We start from the raw sequence: 26,364 nt of genomic DNA on the forward strand, positions 1-26,364 counted from the left end.
GTAGGAAATGGACTGGAGGAATTTTACCGCTTCCTTCATAGAGGGAATCTGTCTGATGTTTCTTGAAAGCCCTCTTGGAATTCTGATAGCCACACTGTGGTAAGTGTTTTACCAAGGTCATAGAACTCTTGGTTTATGCGAGCAGATCACCAGGAAATAAAAGTCTGGTATAACACAAAATTTAACAGCACAAGTCAAAGAACAATTATTTAAAATAGCAATAAATATACAAATATGACTCAAAACTGTATGATGTTCTGTTTTGAAATGTCAAGATTGTTACACATTTGGATAATTTATAGACAAGTTAACTCATCTGAGATAATATAGAAGACTTTTTCTGGCCTTTTAAAGAAAAATGAAAGATCCAATATCTTGCTTTTATATTATAATAAAATCAATCTCCTTAATGAAGAAAATGGGGAGAAAAAGTACTTTATTAAATAAAACTTTCAGTGATTTTTTCCCAAGCTTCAAGTTGGGAATAAATTAGAAAAAAAAAAAAAAACGTTTCTTCTTGAAATTATACAATAAAAACTTTACTCTCCAAAAATTTAATTAAAATATGTCAAACATTTACCATACAACAGAAACTACATAAGTAGTTCATTTTTTCCACTCCATATGAAAAGCCCCCCCACCCCCCCCCCCCACACACAAACCTGAGGCAGGTATTATCATCTCCATTTTCTAGATAACATTACTGAGACTTAAGAATTTAAACAACTTAATTAATATAGTATATCAATAAGGACAGAAGAAGAAATTAGACTTAAATCTTATTCCAAAGAGGGGAAATTTTAAAAGGTGCCTAATTGCAGACCTTCTACCAAACTAGTAGATAAGAAGTTTAAAGCCTAATTATAATTTTATTTGGATAAATAAAGAGATGTGATTTTTCTTATATGCAGATATTAAAGAGATCAGATAGCATAAATATAAGGATTCTGAAGTTCAAGAAGTTTAAGTAAATTACTAAGTGCGTGCATCTTGAACCATGGGCCACAACTAGAACTCAAGTCTCGTTTCCCCCATGATGTGACGCTCTCACCTTTTTGCCTTGTCGTAACGCAGCACTCATTTAGAATTCCTTTCTGCAACTCCTTCCACAACCACTGCATGACTTATATATGACCTCTCTCCTCCACAGATAATTTTTTTCTTGTATTCTTTCACATAAATGTGACTTTCTAGAGTGATTATTTGTTATGAGATCCAATAGTGTATTTATAATAGCTTGATATATATATCAACTAAGTATCATAGTAGCATCACTTGTGGTAATTTGGTACTTTCAAGAAGATATGGAGACATTTTTTCAAAGAAGACATACACATGGCCAAGAGGTACATGAAAAGGTGTTCAGCGTCACTAGTCATCAGGGAAACACAAATCAAAACCACAGTAAGATATTGCCTCACACCTGTTAGAGTGACTATTACTGAAAAAATAAGTAACAAGTGTTGTCAAGGATGGGGAGAAAAGGGAATTTGTGAACTGTTGGTGGGGAATGTAAACTGCTTCAGCCACTATGAAAAACTATGGAAGTTCCTTAAAAGGTTTAAAATAGAAGTGCCATATGATACAGTAATTTCACTCTGGATATTTATCCAAAGAAAACAAAAACACTACTTAGAAAAGATACATGCCCCTATGTAACCTGCAACATTATTTACAATGGCTAAGGTATGAAAATAACTTAAATGGCCATTGATTGATAATGGATAAAGAAAATATTATATATATATATATATAAAATGAAATATTATTTGGCCATGAAAAAGAATGAAATCATGCCATTTATAGCAGCAGGGATTGAACTCAAGTACATATGCTAAGTGAAATTGCTCAGAGAGAAAACATCAATAATATACTATCTCACTTATATGTGGATTCTGAAAAACAGACAAATCAGCTTATGGATGTACAGAGCAGATTATTGATTGCCTGAAGTGGGAAGTAGGGGATGAGTGAAATAAGTGAAGGGTATAAATATGTATAAAGATAAAAAACTAAGACATAATTAGGTCAATATGACTATATAGCACTTATGAGTGCCCTTTGTATATGGAAGTTTATTAATGCAAACTAACAAGGAAATTGAAACAATGTTACATTGCTCATTTAAAAATTATAAAAAAGTGTCTCAAGCATTTTATCCAGCAATCTCTGAAAACAAAACAATTACCCCAAGAGCAAAATATATTTGCTCAATTAATATTTGATATTTTTTAGGTATTATTTAGACTGATTATGTTCTAATGTGCTGTTTTGTTCTCTTCGAAATGTGTTCAGTATTTATTTTAATCATTGAAACGATATTACTGATCAAAAGAAATTAAGAACATTTCAATAGATATTACTTTGCCAGTGTTCCTTGCTTAAAAATTATTAAGAGCACACGTTACGAGAAACTTTCATCTAATGCAAACAATATTCCACAAAAGAACTATTAAAATTATTTTCAACAAATGTGACTCAGAAAGACCTGCCTTTGAAAAGATTTTCCATAAGATCATTTTAAGTATCTACTTAAAGTTATTCAGCATTCCTCATCAAGATTTAATCAGATAAAACTAAATTATCACATAAACTTCTTCAGGTCAGTTCAGTCGCTCAGTCGTGTCCGACTCTGCGACCCCATGAACTGCAGCACACAAGGCCTCCCTGTCCATCACCATCTCCCGTAGTTCACCCAAACCCATGTCCATTGAGTTGGTGATGCCATCCAACCATCTCATCCTCTGTCGTCCCCTTCTCCTCCTGCCTTCAATCTTTCCCAGAATCAGGGTCTTTTCAAATGAGTCAGTTCTTCGCATGGAGTGACCAAAGTATTGCAGTTTCAGCTTCAGCATCAGTCCTTCCAATAAATATCCAGGACTGATTTCCTTCAGGATGGACTGGTTGGATCTCCTTGCAGTTCAAGGGACTCTCAAGAGTCTTCCCCAACACTACAGTTCAAAAGCATCAATTCTTTGGCACTCAGTTTTCTTTATAGTCTAACTCTCACATCCATACACGACCACTGGAAAAACCATAGCCTTGACTAGACGCATCTTCATTGACAAACTAATGTCTCTGGTTTTCAATATGCTGTCTAGGTTGGTCATAACTTTCCTTCCAAGGAGTAAGCATCTTTTAGTTTCATGGCTGCAATCATCATCTGCAGTGATTTTGGAGCCCAGAAGGTAAAGTCAGCCACTGTTTCCACTGTTACCCCATCTATCTGCCATGAAGTGATGGGACCAGATGTCATGATCTTAGTTTTCTGAATGTTGAGCTTTAGGCCAACTTTTTCACTCTCCTGTTTCACCTTTATCAAGAGGTTCTTTGGTTCTTCTTCACTTTCTGCCATAAGAGTGGTGTCATCTTTAACTAGGTCCCATTTGTTTATTTTTGCTTTTATTTCCAATATTCTGCGAGGTGGGTCATAGAGGATCCTGCTGTGATTTATGTCAGAGAGTGTTTTGCCTATGTTCTCCTCTAGGAGTTTTATAGTTTCTGGTCTTACATTTAGATCTTTAACCCATTTTGAGTTTATTTTTGTGTATGGTGTTAGAAGGTGTTCTAGTTTCATTCTTTTACAAGTGGTTGACCAGTTTTCCCAGTACCACTTGTTAAAGAGGTTGTCTTTTTTCCATTGTATATCCTTGCCTCCTTTGTCAAAGATAAGGTGTCCATATGTACGTGGATTTATCTCTGGGCTTTCTATTCTGTTCCATTGATCTATATTTCTGTCTTTGTGCCAGTACCATACTGTCTTGATGACTGTGGCTTTGTAGTAGAGTCTGAAGTCAGGCAGGCTGATTCCTCCAGTTCCATTCTTCTTTCTCAAGATAGCTTTGGCTATTCCAGGTTTTTTGTATTTCCATACAAATTGGGAAATTATTTGTTTTAGTTCTGTGAAAAATACCGTTGATAGCTTGATAGGGATTGCATTGAATCTATTTTGCACAACAAAGGAAACTATAAGCAAGGTGAAAAGACAGTCTTCAGAATGGGAGACAATAATAGCAAATGAAGCAACAGACAAAGGATTAATCTCAAAAATATACAAGCAACTCCTGCAGCTCAATTCCAGAAAAATAAATGGCCCAATCAAAAAATGGGCCAAAGAACTAAACAGACATTTCTCCAGAGAAGACATACAGATGGCTAACAAACACATGAAAAGATGCTCAACATCACTCATTATCAGAGAAATGAAAATCAAAACCACAATGAGGTACCACTACACGCCAGTCAGGATGGCTGCTATCCAAAAGTCTACAAGCAATAAATGCTGGAGAGGCTGTGGAGAAAAGGGAACCCTCTTACACTGTTGGTGGGAATGCAAACTAGTACAGCCACTATGGAGAGCAGTGTGGAGATTCCTTAAAAAACTGGAAATAGAACTTCCATATGACCCAGCAATCCCACTTCTGGGCATACACACTGAGGAAACCAGATCTGAAAGAGACACGTGCACCCCAATGTTCATCGCAGCACTGTTTATAATAGCCAGGACATGGAAGCAACCTAGATGCCCATCAGCAGACGAATGGATAAGAAAGCTGTGGTACGTATACACCATGGAATATTACTCAGCCATTAAAAGAATTCATTTGAATCAGTTCTAATGAGATGGGTGAAACTGGAGCCCATTATACAGAGTGAAGTAAGCCAGAAAGATAAAGACCAATACAGTATACTAACACATATATACGGAATTAAAAAGATGGTAACGATAACCCTATATGCAAAACAGAAAAAGAGACACAGATGTACAGAACAGACTTTTAGACTCTGTGGGAGAAGGAGAGGGTGGGATGTTCTGAGAGAATAGCATTGAAACAAGTATATTATCAAGGGTGAAACAGATCACTAGCCCAGGTTGGATGCATGAGACAAGAGCTCAGGGCTGGTGCACTGGGAAGACCCAGAGGGATGGGATGGGGAGGGAAGCGGGAGGGGGGATCGGGATGGGGACCACATGTAAATCCATGGCTGATTCATGTCAATGTATGGCAAAAACCACTACAATATTGTAAAGTAATTAGCCTCCAACTAATAAAAATACATTGAAAAAAAAAAAAAGAGTGGTGTCATCTGTATATATGAGGTTATTGATATTTCTCTCGGCAATCTTGATCCTAGTTTGTGCTTCGTCCAGCCCAGCGTTTCTCATGATGTACTCTGCATATAAGTTAAATAAGCAGGGTGACAATATACAGCCTTGATGTACTCCTTTTCCTATTTGTAACCAGTCTGTTGTTCCATGTCCTGTTCTAACTGTTGCTTCCTGACCTGCATACAGATTTCTTAAGAGGCAGGTCAGGTGGTCTGGTATTTCCATCTCTTTCAGAATGTTCCACAGTTTATTGTGATCCACACAGTCAAAGGCTTTGGCTTAGTCAATAAAGAAGAAATGATATTTTTCTGGAACTTCTTACTTTTTTGATGATCCAGCGGATGTTAGCAATTTGATCTTTGGTTCTTCTAAATTTTCTAAAACCAGCTTGAACATCTGGAAGTTCACGGTTCACATATTGCTGAAGCCTGGTTTGGAGAATTTTAAGCATTACTTTACTAGCATGTGAGATGAGTGCAATTCTGGGCACTACTATAAACTTTTTGAAATATATTAGAATAAAATCTGCTATACACTTTCATCATTGCCCTGAACTGAAAAATAAATGATGTAGACAATTTTTTTCCCTAATGAAAAAAAAAGTTTGCTTACCAAATATTCATGCACTGTGCTTCACTGTGTCTGACTCTTTGTGAACCTCAGGACTGGAGCCCACCAGGCTTCTCTGCCCATGGGATTCTCCAGACAGGAATACTGAAGCTGGTTGCCAAGACCTCCTCCAGGGGATCTTCCCAATTCAAGCATCAAACTCACATCTTCTGCATTGCAGGCAGATTCTTTACCACTGAGTTAGTGGGGAAGGCCAGCAAATATTAAGAAACTCAAATAACTGCTTTAATGTCAATTAACACAATCTATTATTTTTTAGACATACATGTTGATGTTTGCTAGAAAACAACACAATACTGTAACGCAATTATCTTTCAAAAATATTTATTTTGGATTAATAAAGCATTTGCCAAGTTCAAGGTTATTTTGTAATACACACACACATAAAGAAGATTTGAGAATATTTCCATTAGAAGGTATTTTTGTAATCCAGATAATAATACATTCTTTGTAATTCATATGACTCAGAGATTAATGTTTATTAGGAGTACCACATCTATGCTTATTTCAAGAAACTTGGCAACCATAATATCTTTAATGGTGTTTAAATCATCCTCAAATCTGTATACCTTTTTTTCTGTTCAATTTGATTGGTATAGTGTTACTTCTATTTACATCTGGAACTCAATCACTTTGCATGGATTCTTTAAAATGAATTACATAAAAGGTGAATAGGCACATCCTTTACTTTGCAACATATAATAAATAGTCAAGAATTTGTTCTGTGGGAACATTACTGAAATTGTGGATGATGGGAATTTGAATTACGACACAATAGAAAACATAAAATAAAATTAGATATTTTGACAGTCCATAATTCTTTCCACTCTTCTCCAACATTCTAGTCCCTGTCTGCAAAAACACACCACTGCCTTACCAATCATTTCCACCACCCAGACACCCCATTATTACTACCAGCATGGCCATTTCACTAACAAAAGTTCTTCATATAAAACTGGTAAATTAAATAGAGATGAAGGGAAAGTTTCCTATTTTCGTAAGCAAAGCACTTCAGTTCTACAGAAATTCTTTGCCTAGACCCTTGCCTTTCAGACCTTGCCTAGATCCAGTCATTTTGATACCTAAATAAGATAGCAGGTGTTTTCCTAACTAATTCATGTTTCTCCCCTAATAGGTGCCAGTTTTTTAAGCATATACTTTCTCAGTTGTATGTATTGAAGACTACATTTTATGTGTGACCATGTTAATGGTAAATTAAGTGTATTATTTCTGTATGGATTTATAAAGAATGTATTAATCACATAAGTTGTTTCTTTAAAATGTAAGTGAATCTAATCCATGCTATTAGTGGTTACCAAGGATGCCTAATTGAATAGATTTTATGGGTTTATTGAATCATTGAATATTTTAATTAAAATTGTCATGTGCATAGAAATATACCCATAGGTATTATACTTACATTAAAGATATTTTTTTCATTCACCAACTAGTATTTCAAGGAATAAAGCATAGTGTCTTATTGTGGTATAGAAAAAGGGAAGTGTATATTTTAATATTAAAATCAAAGGGATATTCTCTGTTGAGTAAGAAAGGAAGTATAAGAGATATTCTTTCTTGCATTTTTGCACAGCATCTTTCTTACAAAACATCTTTGACTATCTGTGATTTATGCAGCACAATAACTTTCTTATGACACTTATGTTAATCTTTTTTCCCCTTTCCATTACCTGAACATATCAGTATGTTTTCTTGTTGAAATAATTTGGACTAGTAATTTGCAAATTTCCTCTGACAGCCCTTAAGGTACAATGAATTTCTCAAGTCAGTGGGAACCCTTGAAATGTGTTTTCAATATCCCTGTTGCAAATGAAACTAGTGAGCTACAATGTGCAAATGCACAGAAAATCAGAAAGAATAAATTTTTCACTTACAAGGAATCAGATGTTTCCTTAATTATTTGCAACCCCAGGCTATAAGGAAGTTTCTCATTTCAGAATTAGATTTTGCAATCAGGTTTTTTTTTTTTTTTCTGTTGTTGTTTATATGCCTGTACTATATTTGATGAGTTTGAATCAGAAAAAAAAAGAAAGAAAGAAAAACTTGACCAGGAAATACATCACTCCTTTAAAGCTAGTTTTATGGTATTTCTCATAAACAGAGTTACTTCACCATATAAAACTTTACTGAGTGCCCATGGACTAGGATGACAAAAAGCTCTGGCCAATCTAAAGTTCTGAGGTATGTCAAAGATTTTCTTTTGTGCTTTTGACCATGGCAGGTGCAGGTGGCAAGGAATCTAATATGCTACTGATGATATTCCATATACTTTACATTTTTGGACTTTATGATTATGATACATTTTATAATTTTGGGCCTTTAAAATCTTTTGTATTTTCCCCATTTTTTGATGATTGTGCTTTTGTCCTTGAGGCAGTATAAACCTATAGGTCTTGAAATCAGACAGTTGTGATATAAATCCCAATTCTTCCACTTACTAATTTGGGCGAGTGACTTGGTTTATGTTTTCAGTTTTTAAATGATGAATAGATTACATTTAGGGTTGGGAACACATACACGTAAATCCATGAGGTATCTTAATGTTTTAAATACCTAAGTAGTTAGTTTTCTCTTGTATAGCTTAATCCCAAAGGTCTTGAATCGCTAGGATGACTCCATTAAGACATGAGGATAGCAGGTACCTCCTATCTATCATCACTGCCATCCTCAAGGCTGCATGGTAGTTGTTGGAGCTCCAGCAATTATATCCTTATTTTAGGATGTAGAAAGCTGGATAAATGGAAGGACAAATAGTAAAGCCTAACCCAGTAGTTTGTTTCCTTTAATGAGCCTTTATGTGATTCCCAACTCCCACTTACATCTCCTTGTTGCTCAATTGCTCAGTTGTGTCCAACTCTTTGAGACCCCATGGGCTGCAGCATGCCAGGCTTCTCCATCTCTTACACCATCTCCTGGACCTTGCTCAAACTCATGTCCATTGAGTAGGTGATACCATACAACCATCGTGTCTTCTGTCATTCCCTTCCTCTCCTGTCTTCAATCTTTCCCAACATCAAGGTTTTTTTTCCGATGAGTCAGCTCTTCACATCAGGTGGCCGAAGTATTGGATCTTCAGCTTCAGCATCAGTCCTTTCAGTGAACATTCAGGATTGATTTCCATTAGGATTGACTGCTTTGATCTCCTTGCAGTCCAAGGGACTCTCAAGAGTCTTCTCCAACACCACAGCTTGAAAGCATCAGTTCTTAGGTGCTCAGCCTTCTTTATGGCCCAACTCTCACATCCATACATGACTACTGGAAAAACCATAGCTTTGACTCAGTGGACCCTTGTCAGCAAAGTGATATATGCTTTTTAATAAGCCAAGTTTGTCATTGCTTTTCTTCCAAGGAGCAAGTGTCTTTTAATTTCATGGCTGAAGTCACCATCTACAGTGATCTTGGAGCCCAAGAAAATTAAGTCTGTCACCCAAACTTATTCACTTTGCTGTAGTCAGCTACTATTCCATTTAGTATCACTGACTGACCACCTGAAACTAACTGGAAAAAAAAGAACAACTATTTTATTACATTGAAAGTTTTCATCAGTTAAGGATTTAGAAAAGCCATGGGAAGAGTGGCTTGTTTCTGTTCCATGATGTTTGGCACTCAGTTTGGAAGACTCGAAATCCAGGAGTAACTTGATGACTCTGGGCTTGTACAATTTGAAGGAAACTCATTGACATGTCTGGAAGCTGATAATCACTGTTTATTGAGACCTCAATTAGGACTCCTAGACAACATCAAGATGACATCTGTATTACTCCACAAGGTCCTTGGGCTTCCATAGAAGATGGGCTGGATTCCAAGAGAAACATTCAGCATAAGACAGGCTGAAGTTACGTGCTCTTTTCTAACCTAGTTTTGAGTAGCACACATGTATTTGAATACAATCTTGTCCTGCAAACATACTAAAACTTTCCTTCTTAGTAAAGAGAATAATTTTTAGACTCCACCCTTAATAAGGTAGTGGCACGTTTGTTGAAAAATCTTTGTTGTGAAAGCTATTAAGTCATCTTTGGAAAATTCAATCATTTGCCTTTATAAATAGCTGAAAATCTAACCCTTTATCTGGGTGCATATTGCCCCTGTGAAAAATTGTGGTTTTGCTCCTTCTAAGAAGGAGAGAAAGGATATTCATCAGTCTTTGGAAGACCTCTATTGACCCATTTGCTAAATAAGTGATATAGTAGTGTATGGCTCTGAAGTGTTACGATCAGGTGAAATAATGCCAGCTATTGTTTTGGGGACATCATAGAGTAATACAGTAATTAAGAGGGTTTTCCACAACATGTTTTACCTTGACATGGATAACATGGGCTCTTTGGTGACACGATGACCTTTTACTGCCATGAACATCTTCCAACTTATTATCAAAACCCAGTGATTCTCAAACTTTTTATATTACATATCACATAGACAATGACATTTTCTAGAAACTGGCATGTCAAAGGTAGCTCATGGCCTGAGGAGACAGAACAAAGAGCTCTGCGTCATTTGGGCCCAATAGAGTTCACCTGTCTGCTGAGGAAATCAGTGTCTTTACTCACATTTAACACACTCACTACCATTATCAATTTTTCTTGGGCCAAGAATCTCTATTCTAGAAACTATCTATGTAGTGTTCTCTTTTACCTCCAAGTCAGTGAACTACTTCAATAATAAAAGATAGAAAGTTTCATTAGGAATTTACATAACAGCATCACTTTCTCTGCCACAATATTCTTCTTTGATAATGACGTTTCTTGTTGTTGTTGTGTAGTCGCTAAGCTGTGTCTGACTCTTTCTGACCCCATGGACTGTAGCCTGCCAGGCTCCTCTGTCCATGGGACTTCCCAGGCAAGAATATTGCAGTAGATTGTCATTTCCTTCTCCAGGGCATCTTCCCAACACAGAGATCAAAACTGCATCTCCTAATTTGGCAGGCAGATTCTTTACTGCTGAGCCACCATGTTTCTGAGAATCTAAATTGAGGTTTGAACAAAGGAGACTCCATAGAGAGAAGACACCTATTGAAGCTCTATTGAAGATTCAGAACAAGTATCTCTGGCCGGAAACTACAGTTTTCTATGATTTGCTTTGTTGTTCAGTCACTAAGACATGTCTGACTCTTTCAACTCCATGGACAGCAGCACTTCAGGTTTTGTCCTTCACTGTCTCCTGGAGTTTGCTCAAACTCATGTCCATTGAGTCAATGATTCCATACAATCATCTCATCCTCTATCGACACTTTCTCCTCCTACCCTTAATCTTTCCTCAATCTTTCCCTCCATCTTTCTCAATCAGAGTCTTTTCCAAAGAGTTGCTCCTTTGCATCAGGTGGCCAAACTATTGGAGCTTCAGTTTGAGCATCAGTACTTCCAATGAATATTCAGGGTTGATTTCCCTTGGGATTGACTGGGCTAATTGTTGAGCTGTGCTTATTAACTGCGTTCCTGGGTAGAGCACACGTGAGTCCAAATGGAGTCATGAGATGCGTCACCTGTAGGTGTCTGACTATTAAACTCTAAGTGGTAGGGTTTGTGCTCATGCATATTTATGTGTTCTTTTCATCTTTTTCAATTCATGCCATTCTTTTTAATTTATACAGATCATTTATCCTCTTTCACTTCACATTACTTTCTACTCATACACCCCCACATGAATTCCTTCTTTTTCTTACAAGCTACATGCTTACTCTCTTTGCTTAACACATCCTATGAGCTTCAACTATCCTATTTTTTTATCATCTTCAGAAGAACTGAACATTCTTCAATAACAGAGCAAACAAAGATTGCACTCAGAATTGTTTGAAACTATGGTTACACTTAACAGATGAGAATGCAGGCAGCGTGAGGACTGTGAACTCGTTAGCCTTCACTATGAAACCTCACTATGAAACTCAACAATACTGATCCTGTTTCATTGGCCATTTTAAATCCCATGAAATTACTTTTCAGTAACTAGTGATAAGATAATTTGTGTACTTACTACAAGGGCACGTCTCTGGTTCATTGACAAATGGTGCCTTTAAAGGTTTTTACTCGCCCTTCTGTGATGTTTGAATGAGAATTCGGGTATCTTCTCAGGTCATTAGACTTTAGTGCAAGATTTCCAGTAGCACTTAGCAGAAGGTTAATGTGCGGGAAGATACAACAGGAAATATAAACATCTATTCTTTTTCCAGACAATTCACTTATTTATATGCATTTATTGACTACTATATGACCCAAGTACTGTTGTAGGTGATGCAGATAGAAAAGTAAACCTGTGCTGAATAGAGAGAGACAGTCTGTGGCATCTTTGAAATATGCTTCTCAGATCTCACTCAGGATTCTATTTGCCTGGAGTGTAATTGGCAACCAGTGGAGCTGTTGCTTTCTGAAATCCATCACTGGATTTGTGATATATGAGGACATGCTGAGTGCATTTTCCTGCCAATGACTGAGTAAGGCTGCGATGCTCAGGCTCACCCGTTCCTAGTAACTTTGATACTGCTCGCATGGGACATCTTGGCTCAAGGACTCTATAGTTGCCTAGCCAAATTCTCTTAGGTCTGTACAGAAATCTCAAATATTCCACCCCTACCTTCATCCTTCCCATCCTCCCTACCTCCCTCCCCCATCCCTTCCTTCCTTCCTCTCTTCTTTCCTCCTTTCCTTCCTTCTTTTCCTCTTTCCTATACCCAGAGCCAACTAACATTAGGATCTAACAACTTTTCAGACTTTCCCAGATCTAATTTTCCTCATAGGCTTTGTCCTTTACAGAAATGACTAATTTCATCCTGCTGTCTGTATCTCAGAGGAACCAAACTAACCCACAAATCAACAGCAAAGAAGCATTAACAGGTAACTGACATGGACAAAATGTAAAGCAAGCAAATAGAGATTATGTTGTACAAGGTAAATATAACTGCTATTTTACAGAATTTAGTCATAGATTGGGAACTGAAGGAAAAGTACAGTAGTCCCTGTTTATTTGTGGCCTTGCTTTTTGAGGTTCAGTTACACACAATCAACAGTGGTACAAAAATATTAAATGGAACATTCTAGAAAGAAAAATTGATAAGTTTAAAACTGCATGCAGTTCAGAGTGGTGGGATGAAATCTCCAGCACTCCTGCTCAGCCACTTCATGGATGTGAATCTTCCTGTGGTCCAGTGTATCATGCCCCTTAATCACCTTGTAGTCTAGAAGCCTTCACTATCAGGTTGACTGCCCCAGTATTGCAATGCTTGTGGTCAATTAACTTTATTTTACTTAATAATAGCCCCAAATGCTAAAGTAGTAATGGCAGTAATTTGAATATTTGAACAGAAGCTGGAAAGAAAGTCTAAAGCTCCTTTAAGTTAAAAGGTGAAATCTCTTAATAAGGAAAGAAAAAAATCATATGTTGAGGTCACTTAGACCTAAAGTAAGAGTGAATTTTCTGTCCATGAAATTGCAAAAACGAAAATAGAAATGTGTGCTAGTTTTGCTGTCACACTTCAAACTGCAAAGGTATGATCACAGTGCATGATAAGTACTTGGTTAAGATGGAAAAGGAATTAAATTTATACAATAAGATAATATGAAAATGGCACATGAACACTACAGAGAGACATCATATTCACAGAATATTTATTACAGTATATCATTATAATTGTTTTATTTTAGTAATAGCTACAATTGTTAATCTCTTATTGTGCCTAATTTATAAATTAAGCTTTATCATAGGAATGTGTGTATAGGAGAAAGCATTGTACTTATACAATATAGCAATATCTTTTCCTTTAAGAATTGACATTTTTAACATTAAAAACATTATAAGCATGTATGAAAGTGAAAGTTGCTCAATCGTGTCCAACTCTTTGTGACCCCATGGACTATACATGGAATTCTCCAGGCCAGAATACTGGAGAGGGTAGCCTTTCCCTTCTCCAGAGGATCTTCCCAAACCCAGGGATGGAAACCAGGTCTCCCTCACTGCAGGCAGATTCTTTACCTGCTGAACCACAAGGGAAGCCCACATATAGACATTAATTTTAAATGGATCTCTAAAGTCCTAAAACTTTAAAACTCTTGAAATAAAACATAGGGAAAACTTGCCTTGACATAGTCCTTGACAATGGAAACATAAAATGATTTTGCAGATGTCTGAAAGTCCCAAATTTGTTTGAATTAATTAAAGGTGATTAGAGTGAATAAACCAGATTTAAATAGGTTCAAGTTGTTAAAAAAAAAAAAAAAAAAAGACAAGGAATCTCCCTGAGGAGGGAGGCTCTCCAATTGGCATTGGAGAAGACACCTACCATAAGTTCTTCATCAACAAGGAACTGGCTATGGACAACCACCCAAGGAAGCTTGAAAACTAATTTTTACCTAGTAGAGCCTCTGAGGAGAATGCACGTCTGCAGACACCTTGATTGCAGCCTTCAGATGCCCTGAGAGAGGCCCTGGGTGAACTATACCTAGATCCTTGACCAATGGAGACTGAGATTAAAAATATGAGATATTTTAGCCCATGGCAATTTGTTATGTAGCAAGAGAAAACTAATACAATACCCAAGAGTGCAAGAGGATTTCAAGAAAAATAGAGTGAATGATAGCTACTCAGCTGTGTCCAACTCTTTGTGACCCCATGAACTATAGCCTGCCAGGCTCTTTGTTCATGGAATTCTCCAGGTAAGGATACTGGAGTGGGTTGCCATTTCCCTCTCCAGGGGATCTTCCTGAATCAGGGATCAAATACAAGTCTCCTGAATTGCAGACAGATTCTTTACCATCTGAGCCACTAGGGAAGCTTACTATTAAGAGATATGTCTAAGTATAAAGATAGGTCAACTTAAAAAGTATCAGCAGTTACATGCTTGAATTTACTTATAATCTATAGAAAATACACGAGAATATGTAATGAATCCATACACCTTTCCCAAAGGAATACCTAAGACAGAAGTAGCAATAAAGTTATAAAAGACAATCATCAATCAGATGAAATAATTTAGATGAAGCTTATCTCTCTCGAAGAGATGGGGATTGGGCAAGTGGTCAGAAGAAATAAATGCCTTTTACAAACCAAATAAATAGTCAAAAATTTTCTCCCTAAAAACACAGGTGTTCCATAAATTATTAAAATACAATTTTAGAAAAATATCTGGAATTGTGGTAATCCTATATATTATACAAATTTGGACAAACAATAAAAACTGAAAGTTGTTAAACTCATTATCTAGTACAATTTGCCCTAAGGATGTGGAAGTGGATTGGTATTTAAAAAAAATTGTCACTGTAAATCACCATATTAACTGATTAAAGACAAAAAGAAAAACTCTCAGTAGATCCAAAAAAAAATATATCTAATAAAGACTTAGCAATTATGATAAATCCTAGCAACCTAATAAACCTCTCTGCCAAGAATCAAAGCAATACCATACTTGAGGGAAAAATATAGCCAATTCTTTTACTGTAAGCAAAATACCATCTTGCTCACTAATATAGATCATAATTAGTATGGTACTGGATGTTCTAGCCAAAAAAATGTAATAAAGAAGTTGAGGGGAAAAAACAGAAAATGAAAAAAACATACTTTTCTTAAAAGTCACATAATAATGGTAAAAATCCAAGAAAATAATATTAACTCCTCCACAGTTAGGAAGTATTTAGCAGAGTAACTGTATCAAAATATGAAACTCACGGCATTCAAATGAATCAGCAATAATAAATGATTACTCTATACAAAAGCAAGTGTCATTGAACCTGACAAGCAAATCAACATGCTATATGAAGCTACAAAAAATTTTCAAAATTTAATGGAGAAATTAGCTAGATCTCACTGCATATAAAATTTTGACTCAAAATTTTAAAGTCTCTATGATGTCAGTAGCATAATGAGTAATCTAAAAGTGTTAAAAAGAACCAGAAAAGATATTCACATATAGGACAAAAATGGCCAATTTAAATACAAAATTAAAAACTAGCAACTATAAACCCTCCCTCCCTCCAAAACTATATAGCCCAGTAAGAGAAAAAACAAAAACCAAGCATCATAAAGATAATCCAAGCAAGGGAAAACCAAAGGTGAATGAACATACTTATTTATCTATAATCCTGGCAAAATTTTATCCTATTAGGTTAACAAATACTAGATACTCTCAAAATCCCATGTATTGTCCAGGATGTCGGAAAACAGAAAAGTAATGATAAACTGCTAGTGGGATTATATATTTTCTATTGATTTAAGAGACAATTTCTTTAAAATAAGGTAATACTTACACTATTGGAAGTTGTTGTATAACTCAGGGTGCTCAACCTGGTGCTCTGTGATGACCTAGATGGGTGGGATGAGGGGGTAGGAGGGGGCTTAAGAGGGAGGAGATATACGTATACTTGTGGCCAATACATGTTGTTGTATGGCAGAAATCAATACAATGCTATGAAGCAATTATCCTCTAATTAAAAATTTAAAAAAAAATTAAGTGCTCATTCCCTATCCTCATCAACAGTGTCTGAGGGAGCAAATATTCCATGAAGTATTGTTTAAAAAAGCAAATTTGGAAGAATTCTTGTCAAAAATGGAGACAAATAGAGTAGGAAACATACATAAATGATAATCCCATAATCTATATGTACATTATCTATTCTACCTTGGTATTTTTGTAGACAATTAATGTATTTCATAATATGTTAAAGTAAATAATAATAAAGTCCTTGTAATGAATTTAAGCAGCCATATATAGAAGTAATAATCTGAATAATTTATCTATGAATGAAAGGCTGAATGACTTCAAGAAACTTCAACCCCAAAATTCTCAAATAAATGAAACACAAATTTCCTTCAAAAAAATGAACACATAAGGTAGAAATAATAGGAAGTGTGTGTTATTACAGTACAGCAAGTGATATGTGAGACTATCATCAGACCATGAAGAAATAAAACTTAAATCAGATTTGCTGACGAAGAGTGAAGGAGGTAAAACTCAAGCTGAATTTTAACAGATAATAATAAGATCACATCACTCAAGATCAGTAATTGGAAGGAGAACAAAGCTCTGAATGAAACCTGTAGTAAAACTAATTTTAAGGCATACAAGAATAGAAGCAGATACTTGAAAGAAGTAAAAAAGTACACACTCATTAGTTCTGTGCCTGGCCATGTACTAGGTCTTTTGTATGTAATTGTTTTCCTACAAAATTCTTATAAACATGTGTTTGATAGCCATCTGTATGTCTTCTTTGGAGAAATGTCTGTTTAGTTCTCTGGCCCATTTTTTGATTGGGTCATTTATTTTTCTGGAATTGAGCTGCAGGAGTTGCTTGTATATTTTTGAGATTAATCCTTTGTCTGTTTCTTCATTTGCTATTATTTTCTCCCAATCTGACGGCTGTCTTTTCACCTTACTTATAGTTTCCTTTGTAGTGCAAAAGCTTTTAAGTTTCATTAGATCCCATTTGTTTAGTTTTGCTTTTATTTCCAATATTCTGGGAGATGGGTCATAGAGGATCTTGCTGTGATTTATGTCGGAGAGTGTTTTGCCTATGTTCTCCTCTAGGAGTTTTATAGTTTCTGGTCTGACATTTAGATCTTTAATCCAACATCACTCATTATTAGAGAAATGCAAATCAAAACCACAATGAGGTACCATTACACACCAGTCAGGATGGCTGCTATCCAAAAGTCTACAAGCAATAAATGCTGGAGAGGCTGTGGAGAAAAGGGAACCCTCTTACACTGTTGGTGGGAATGCAAACTAGTACAGCCACTATGGAAAAGAGTGTGGAGATTTCTTAAAAACCTGGAAATAGAACTGCCATATGACCCAGCAATACCACTTCTGGGCATACACACTGAGGAAACCAGATCTGAAAGAGACACGTGCACCCCAATGTTCATCGCAGCACTGTTTATAATAGCCAGGACATGGAAGCAACCTAGATGCCCATCAGCAGACGAATGGATAAGAAAGCTGTGGTACATATACACCATGGAATATTACTCAGCCATCAAAAAGAATTCATTTGAACCAGTCCTAATGAGATGGATGAAACTGGAGCCCATTATACAGAGTGAAGTAAGCCAGAAAGATAAAGAACATTACAGCATACTAACACATATATATGGAATTTAGAAAGATGGTAACGATAACCCTATATGCAAAACAGAAAAAGAGACACAGAAGTACAGAACAGACTTTTGAACTCTGTGGGAGAAGGTGAGGGTGGGATGTTTCAAAAGAACAGCATGTATACTATCTATGGTGAAACAGATCACCAGCCCAGGTGGGATGCATGAGACAAGTGCTCGGGCCTGGTGCACTGGGAAGACCCAGAGGAATCGGGTGGAGAGGGAGGTGGGAGGGGGGATCGGGATGGGGAATAAGTGTAAATCTATGGCTGATTCATATCAATGTATGACAAAACCCACTGAAATGTTGTGAAGTAATTAGCCTCCAACTAATAAAAAAATTAAAAAAAAAATTCTTATAAACAGATAGTATATCAAGATAAAGAAATTAGGCTTAGAGAATTTAAAATTGTGAAATAAGTTACTCCGATAGAAAGACACAAGTAAGACTTTTCTGATTTTAAAATTCCTCTCTAATAACTAAACTTGGTAAACATTGTAAGTGTGGCTTCACAGAAGGCAATAGAGAAAGACTCTCAAAAGAATTGTAGATACAACAGAGGAGTGAAGTAAACATTAAATACTTTGAGGGAGTGATGGACGGCATTTACAGTATTGTAGAAATAGGGAGGAAATTGGTATGTGTTCAGTTGTAAAATAATTAAAAAGTGAGGAACATGGGATAAGTGTGCTATTCTGAGTAATTCCACTATGAAAGAAAGAAAATGAGAGAATGTTTATTAAAAATAATAATATGGAATTTTCATCTGAAAACATGTTACAGGTATTTAAAAAATGATATTGTGATCTGTCTTTATCATACTGGAAGCCATAGCCAGTGCAATAAGGAAAGATCTTTCTATAAAATGTAGTTTAAAAATCAGAGAATTGGAAGGCAATAAATAAAAGTGTATTTCTACATGAAACATAATTGGACAAATCAAAATAACAGAATTTAGTAATGCTATTTATAAGAACCAAGTTCTATATATGAGAAAAAACAATTAGGAAAAAAGATAATATTTTGATAGTATAAGAAAGGTAAAATGCATAGTAATAAATCTGACATAGCAGGAACTTTAGTCCTCCCCTAAGAATAACAAAATGAGAATAACATTAATTAAAGAAGACCTAAATAAATACACTATCCCAAGTTCAAGGTTTGGAAAAATCAATATTGTAAACATGTAAATTATCCCCTAATTAATATATTGATTCAAAGCAGTGCCAATAAAAATCCCAGCAGGTGTCTTAGCAAAGCTTGATTAGCTGTTTCTAAAATTATATGAAAAATAAGTCAGAAAGAGGTTGGGCAATTTTGCAAAAGCTTAAACAAATTCTGAAGAACTTTTATTCTCAGATATAAAGATGAATTATAGATATACAGTAAATATGACAGTATTCAATTGTAACCAAGCAGAATCCTATTGTGCCTTCTCAGGACATAATCCATATCCCACCAAGTCCTCCACTTGCTCTTATTTATAGAAAAAATTTGGCATCCTAAGCCTTCCTCAAGTTCCAAAGAATAACTTTAATCAGAGAAGTGAGAAAATGCAGAAGCAAAGGAAAACAGGGCTTCCCTGGTAGCTCCATCTGCAACGTAGGAGACCGTGGTTCAACTCCTGGGTTGGAAAGATCAGCTGGAGAAGGGATAGGTTCCCCATGCCAGTATTCTTGGGTTTCCCTGGTGGCTCAGATAAAAAATCTGCCTGCAATGCAGGAGACCTGGTTTTGATCCCTGGGTTGGGAAGATCCCCTGCAGAAGGGAACAGCTACCCACTTCAGGATTCTTGACTGGAGAATTGCCACGGACAGAGGAGCTTGGTGGGCTACAGTCCATGAGGTTGCAGAGTCAGACACAACTGAACATCTTTCAGTTCACTCCACAAGACAAAATGATAATAGTTTATAATAGTATAGTATAATATAATATTATAAAACTATCATTAATCACTTGATTATATATTAATTAATATTATCATATATTAATAATATGGTAATTTATAATATAATTATAATAATAGTTTATAATAATAATTTATCCACTACACAAAGTCAAGGACCTTTCGTTCCTCCTCAAGGGCTACAAATAATATTCTGAACCATATCCTTTGAGCCGTTTTACAGGTACTGAAACCCCCATCAGCTGGAGTACATTAAATGTGTGCTGCCCACAAGCAGGAAGACTCCAGATCTATTGGAACCAGAAGGCTAATGATGTGATTCCTGATTATCTCACCATCAACCAATCAGAAAAATGTCTACAACCTGACATGTACCCCACTAATCCTTCCTTCACCTTGTCTTTAAAAAATCCTGTCCCTGATAGCCATCAAGGAGTTCTGATCTTTTAAGCCCTAGTTGCCCAGACTCCTTGATTGGCATCGTGCAATAAACACTGCAGCTTCTGGTAGCATAATCCAGTGTCAGCTGATTAGCTTACTGCGTGCAGGCAAGCAAACCCAAATTTGGTAATACAACACAATTAGCTCAAAAATAGACAAGAAGGATACTTGATAATGATAGTGCTCAGAAATGGATAATGAAGTGCTCAAAATCTGACATGAAAAATTGGATATACAATGAAATGGGGAAGAATTTGGTTTTGGTAGCGGGCCCCTTGGACACCCATTTGCAAAACGATGAATGCTGAAGTGTGAACGCTGCCATGGTGCATTGGGCCTGGTCCCAGCTCTGTGAGCTCTCCAGCTGAGGCCCTGTTCCAGCCCTTACCACCGAAAGCCTGAGCACAGAGGCAATGGGGAGGGATGAGCAGAGAGCAATATGTCAATAAGAGAACTCCAACAGCAACCCAGAAACTGAAACAGGACTATTTCAAATTTAGAAAGATTGGTAACTTACATGTGTGCTGAACTCCTCCCTTCCAATATTCTTGAATGGCACCATAGTCCAGCTGCATCATTAAGGTCACACATGGCATATTCAAACAACTACAAATGAAAAATATTGGGGAAATGATTCCAGAAAATTCCAAAAAGCATAACTTGAACTTGCCATCCTGGGGGAACTATTTGCATAGTGTTTACATTGTACTTACAACCATTTACATAGCATCTCTATCATTTAAGTATTATAAGTAATCTTGTTGTTGTTGGTTAGTTGCTAAGTCATGTCAGATTCTTTTGTGACCCCATGGACTGTAACCTAGCAGGCTCCTTTGTTCATGGGCTTTCCCAGGCAAGGATACTGGAGTGAATTGCCATTTCCTTCTCCAGGGGATCTTCCTGACCCAGGGATTGAACCCACATCCTCTGCACTGACAGGCAGATTCTTTACCAATGCGTCAACTGGGAAGCTCAAAATATATTGTGTAACTTTCTACATTCAAAACAGGATGCATAAAGTACCATAGCTTAGTTATCCTTGTGAAGCTGTTCAGTTTTGTCATGTTTCCAAAGACTTCTAAATCTTTGGGGAAAAGGATGAACAAAGACAATTAACTTAAAACACATCTGGGTCTTCTTAACACTTCCACTCCCCAGACCTACACATCTGTAGCTTAACCTGACAATTTGATAACTATAGCTTTATTTTAACCATCTATTCTATTTCTTTTCTTTTTTATTATTTGTTGGAAATGATAAAATGGGGCAAGAGTGAGCTAAAATTATGTATTTCTGAATTATCTGGATCTAATTCATTAGGGCCTTAATAAATGTAATTTTTACATTGGCCAAGGCTACTGAGCAAAAGCACATTAAGATTTCTAGGGGTCCTATTTGCTTCAATTTTGTAATAGCTTGGTTTGCAATGTCCTCAGGAGCATCCCTTGTGTAATCTGAAACCTGCCCTGTACATGAAGGGCAGAGAGAGACCTAAGAAAGAGGCAGGCCGCTTCAGACTGGGAGGTGCAGCTTTAAGAGGCAAGGGCACAATCAAGGCTTCTCTTGTGTGGCTGCAAAACCGGTTACTTTTTCACCTACCCACAAGTTTATACAGCGGCCTTAACTGGGTTGAATCACGTACACTGTCCAGATGGTCTCAACACTATATTACTATTTCAAAGCTGTGTCCTTGGGCAGCTTCCAGCTTGAAGAAGACAAGCAGAGAATATATTCCAACGTAGCGGGTAAAGGCATGGTAGTGTGAGCAGCCTCCAAATGCTCTGGTTTAGCTTCCGGTCAAAACGGTGATCATGTTTTTTGATGAGCTTTTGCAACAAGCAGAATCCCAGTTCATGTTTGGTAATTAGAACTGTTTTCCTTGGCCAGTAAATACAGTCTGTTGATTCAGTGGAATGAGATTTCAAAAATGTTAGTGAGTAAGAGAGAAGTTAGCCTCAGTTTTCAAACCACTGGAGACACAGAACTTTCCCTGAGGGAGAGAGTTGTCTATCGAGCACCAAAATATCCAAATACTCCAACCAATTTGATATAGGATTTGGAAGGAAAAATGTTTTAAGTAGATAATTAATTGTAATATGAGAGGGCCCACATCTCTGTCTTCTGCCTGGTTCTTGGACCCAGGGTGTTTGACTAAGGAGTAAATATCACATCTAACCTAGTAGGCATGGTTCCTATTACTAAATTTTTAGTGTTTTTATTGTTTAGTTGCTAAGTTGTGCTCCTGACTCTTTTTCGACTCCATTGACTATAGCCTGACAGGCTTCTCCACGGAATTACCCAGGCAAGAATACTGAAGTGGGTTGCTATTTCCTTCTCCAGGGAATCTTCCTGAACCAGGGTTGAACCCAAGTCTCTTGTATTGTAGTCAGATTCTTTACCACTGAGCCACCAGGTAAAAGTATCATTATATTAAACCTGCTCTTTCTAACCATGTGTTCAAACTAATGAATCCTGTATGCATGACCCCATTGTTGTGCTCACCTTAGTACCATGAGTAAGCGGAGATATTCTATGGGATTCCACTTTAATGAATAAAGCACATTGTAAGATCATGAATGATGATGATGGCCAAAGCACTGCAGAGAGGAAGGGAATTTAATATTTAGAAAATACCTAAATCCATGAGAATAAACCTTCATGATAAAATAAACCCGCTTCATGATAAAATAGTCCAATATAGTCAGTTTTCTTGCAGGTGACTGGCTATTGACCCTGAAGAAAAAGACTCTATTGGGACCTAATAAAACTATTGTTTAGTGGAGTTGAAAGTAGCACAGTTGTGTCCAACTCTTTGTGACACCATGGACTATACGGTCCATGGAATTCTGCAGGCCAGAATATTGAAGCCATTCCCTTCTCCAGGGGATCGTCCCAACCCAGGGACTGAACCCAGGTCTCCAGCATTGCAGGGAGATTCTTTACCAGCTGAGCCACCAGGGAGACCCAAAAATACTGAAGTGTGTAGCCTATCCCTTCTCCAGTGGATCTTTGAAACTCAAGATTCAAACTGGGATCTCCTGCATTGCAGGCAGACTCTATCCCAACTGAGGTGTCAGGGAAACCTAGGCACTTATTACTGATGGTAAACATATCATTCATGGTGAGGAAAAAAAAAACAAACATGTTTTAGTGCTAACTAAAGCCTCTATCTATACAAATTGATCATGGTCAATTTGTACATGATGTACCCACAGTGTAAAAATTAGGGTGCCTAGGAAAAGGGAAGCATCGTTATACACAAAGTTAGTAGAGGTGATGGAACTCCAACTGAGTTATTTCAAATCCTAAAAGATGATGCTGTTCAAGTGCTACACATATAAATCCATGGCTGATTCATGTCAATGTATGACAAAAACCACTACAATATTGTAAAGTAATTAGCCTCCAACTAATAAAAATAAATGGAAAAAAAAAAAAGAAAAAAAAAGTGCTACACTCAATATGTCACCAATCTGGAAAAGTCAGCAATGGCCAAAGGAATGGAAAAGGTCAGTTTTCCAATCACAAAGAAAGGCAATGCCAAAGAATGTTCAAACTACTGCACAATTGCACTCATCCCACACACTAGCGAAGTAATGCTCAAAATTCTGCAAATGAAGCTTCAACAATACATGAACTCAGAACTTCCAGATATTCAGGATGGATTTAGAAAAGACAGAGGAGCCAGAGATCAAATTGCCAAATCCATTGTATCATAGATAAAGCAAGAGATTTCCAGAAGAACATCTACTTCTGCTTTACTGACTATGCCAAAGCCTTTGACTGTGTGGATCACAATAAACTGTGAAAAATTCTGAAAGAGATGGGAATACCAGACCACCTGACCTGCCTCCTGAGAAATCTGTATGCAGATCAGGAAGCAACAGTTCGAACTAGTCATGGAACAACAGACTGGCTCCAAATTGGGAAAGGAGTACATCAAGGCTGTATATCTGTTTATTTAACTTATATGTAGAGTACACCATGCAAAATGCTGGATTGGATGAAGCACAAGCTGGAATCAAGATTGCTGGGAGAAATATCAATAATCTCAGATATGAAAACACCACTCTTATGGCAGAAAGCAAAGAGGAAGTAAAGAACCTCTTGATGAAAGTGAAAGAGGAGAGTGAAAAAGTTGGCTTAAAGCTCAACATTCAAAAAATTAAGATCATGGCATCCGGTCCCATCACTTCATGGCAAATGAATGGGGAAGCAGTGGAAACAGTGACAGACTATATTTTTGGGGATTTCAAAATCACTGCAGATTGTGACTACATCCATGAAATGAAAAGATGCTTGCTCCTTGGAAGAAAAACTATGACAAACCTAGACAGCATATTAAAAAGTAGAGACATTACTTTGCCAACAAAAGTCTGTCTAGTCAAAGCTATGGTTTTTCGAGTAGTCATATATGGATGTGAGAGTTGGACTATAAAGAAGGCTGAGCACCGAAGAATTGATGCTTTTGAACTGTGGTGTTGGAGAAGACACTTGAGAGTTCCTTGGATTGCAAGGAGATCCAACCAGTCCATCCTAAAGGAGATCAGTCCTGAATATTCTTTGAAGGACTGATGCTGAAGCTGAAACTCCAATACTGTGGCCACCTGATGCGAAGAACTGACTCATTTGGAAAGACCCTGATGCTGGGAAAGACTGAAGGTGGGAGAAGGGGACGACAGAGGGTGAGATGGTTGGATGGCATCACTGACTGCATGGACATGAATTTGAACAAACTCCAAGATATGGCGAAGGACAGAGAAGCCTGACCTGATGCAGTCTATGTGGTAGGAAAGAGTCAAACATTGCTGAGCAACTGAACTGAGGGAAAAGGGAATACAGATGTTCACAAATTATTCACGAGTGACCACTATAAAATGTGTATTCTTTCTGAGTCTTTGGGTTACTTCTTCTTTAGTCCTCCAGGAATACTTCAGAATATTGTTCTTACTGACTAAAGATCATTTTATAGTTCAGGATGTAATTGATCAACCAAGTACACAAATTACCCACTGCTTAAACCAATCCATAATCTTGATTCAGTGTCTCCAGTATCAATATGTTCGACCTGCCTAGTTTCATATTTGTCCTCTTTGGTCAAACATCTCTTAGTCCATTCCTATATATGTTCCCTCAACTTCTGCTGATACATATTGGTAAGACCATGTTGTTCTATTAGTGTGCTGTCTACTTTGTCCCTGACAACTTCTGTTTGTCTGTCTGGCTATATTGGGGTACCAATTCTTAAAGGGAGAGAGCATAATGAATTAGTCTTGAATTTTGAGCAGATTATCTCCTCATGAAGAAATTCTCTTATGAAGTCATCCAAAGGGTTTCATGAAAAAAAAAAAAAAAAAAAGCCTATTTCCTTAGATAGATAGGGTAAACTATTTCTAAGACAAGAAACATTGACATATTTTGGGAATCAAATTTATCACCCTCATCTGTGTCTGCCCAAATGTTTTGATCCAGTATCTCAATATTTCACTCTCGCCCTATTTGTTTGTCCCGGAGAAGGAAATGGGAACCCACCCCAGCGTTGTTGCCTGGAGAATCCCAGGGACAGAGGAACCTGGTGGGCTGCCATCTGTGGGGTCGCACAGAGTCAGACACAACTGATGCAACTTAGCAGCAGCAGCAGCTTTTTGTTTGTGTTTAAATGTGTATTTAATGGCATTTTAACTCTGCATCCCTGAAATTAAGTCTCTTGGTTTGGTTCATAGCTGCAATTAACAAGTTTTCTGACTTCTCATATGTGTTCTAAATGTTGTATTCAAGACCTTTGTACGGATCCTCTTTCACTCTCTTAGGAAAGTTAGAATAAGCTACACAATGTAGAACGTTTGCAGTTGCTACAAATACTGTTTCTTTCACCCCCTTGCCGCTGCCTACATTACACTTCATGCCAACAGTAGTGATATTCGTGATGTTCATTATATCAGTGATGCCAGTATTAGTATTCCGTTTGCTCTTAGCACAGAGTTTATCCACTTGTACTAGACAAATATCTGATAAGAAAAAGGCAGGATAGTCAGAAGTAATTTAAAACTCCTTAATGAAGAGATGGTTTATAAAAGTATATGTCAGAATGATGAAGAGCCACTAATAAAAATATTAAGTATTTACAGTCTAGTATCCACCATGATTATTTCATCTAAGATTCTAATTGCTACATTTATTTGC

The sequence above is a fragment of the Cervus elaphus genome, chromosome 31 (genome assembly GCF_910594005.1).
Source record: "Cervus elaphus chromosome 31, mCerEla1.1, whole genome shotgun sequence".
Taxonomy (NCBI): Eukaryota; Metazoa; Chordata; class Mammalia; order Artiodactyla; family Cervidae; genus Cervus; species Cervus elaphus.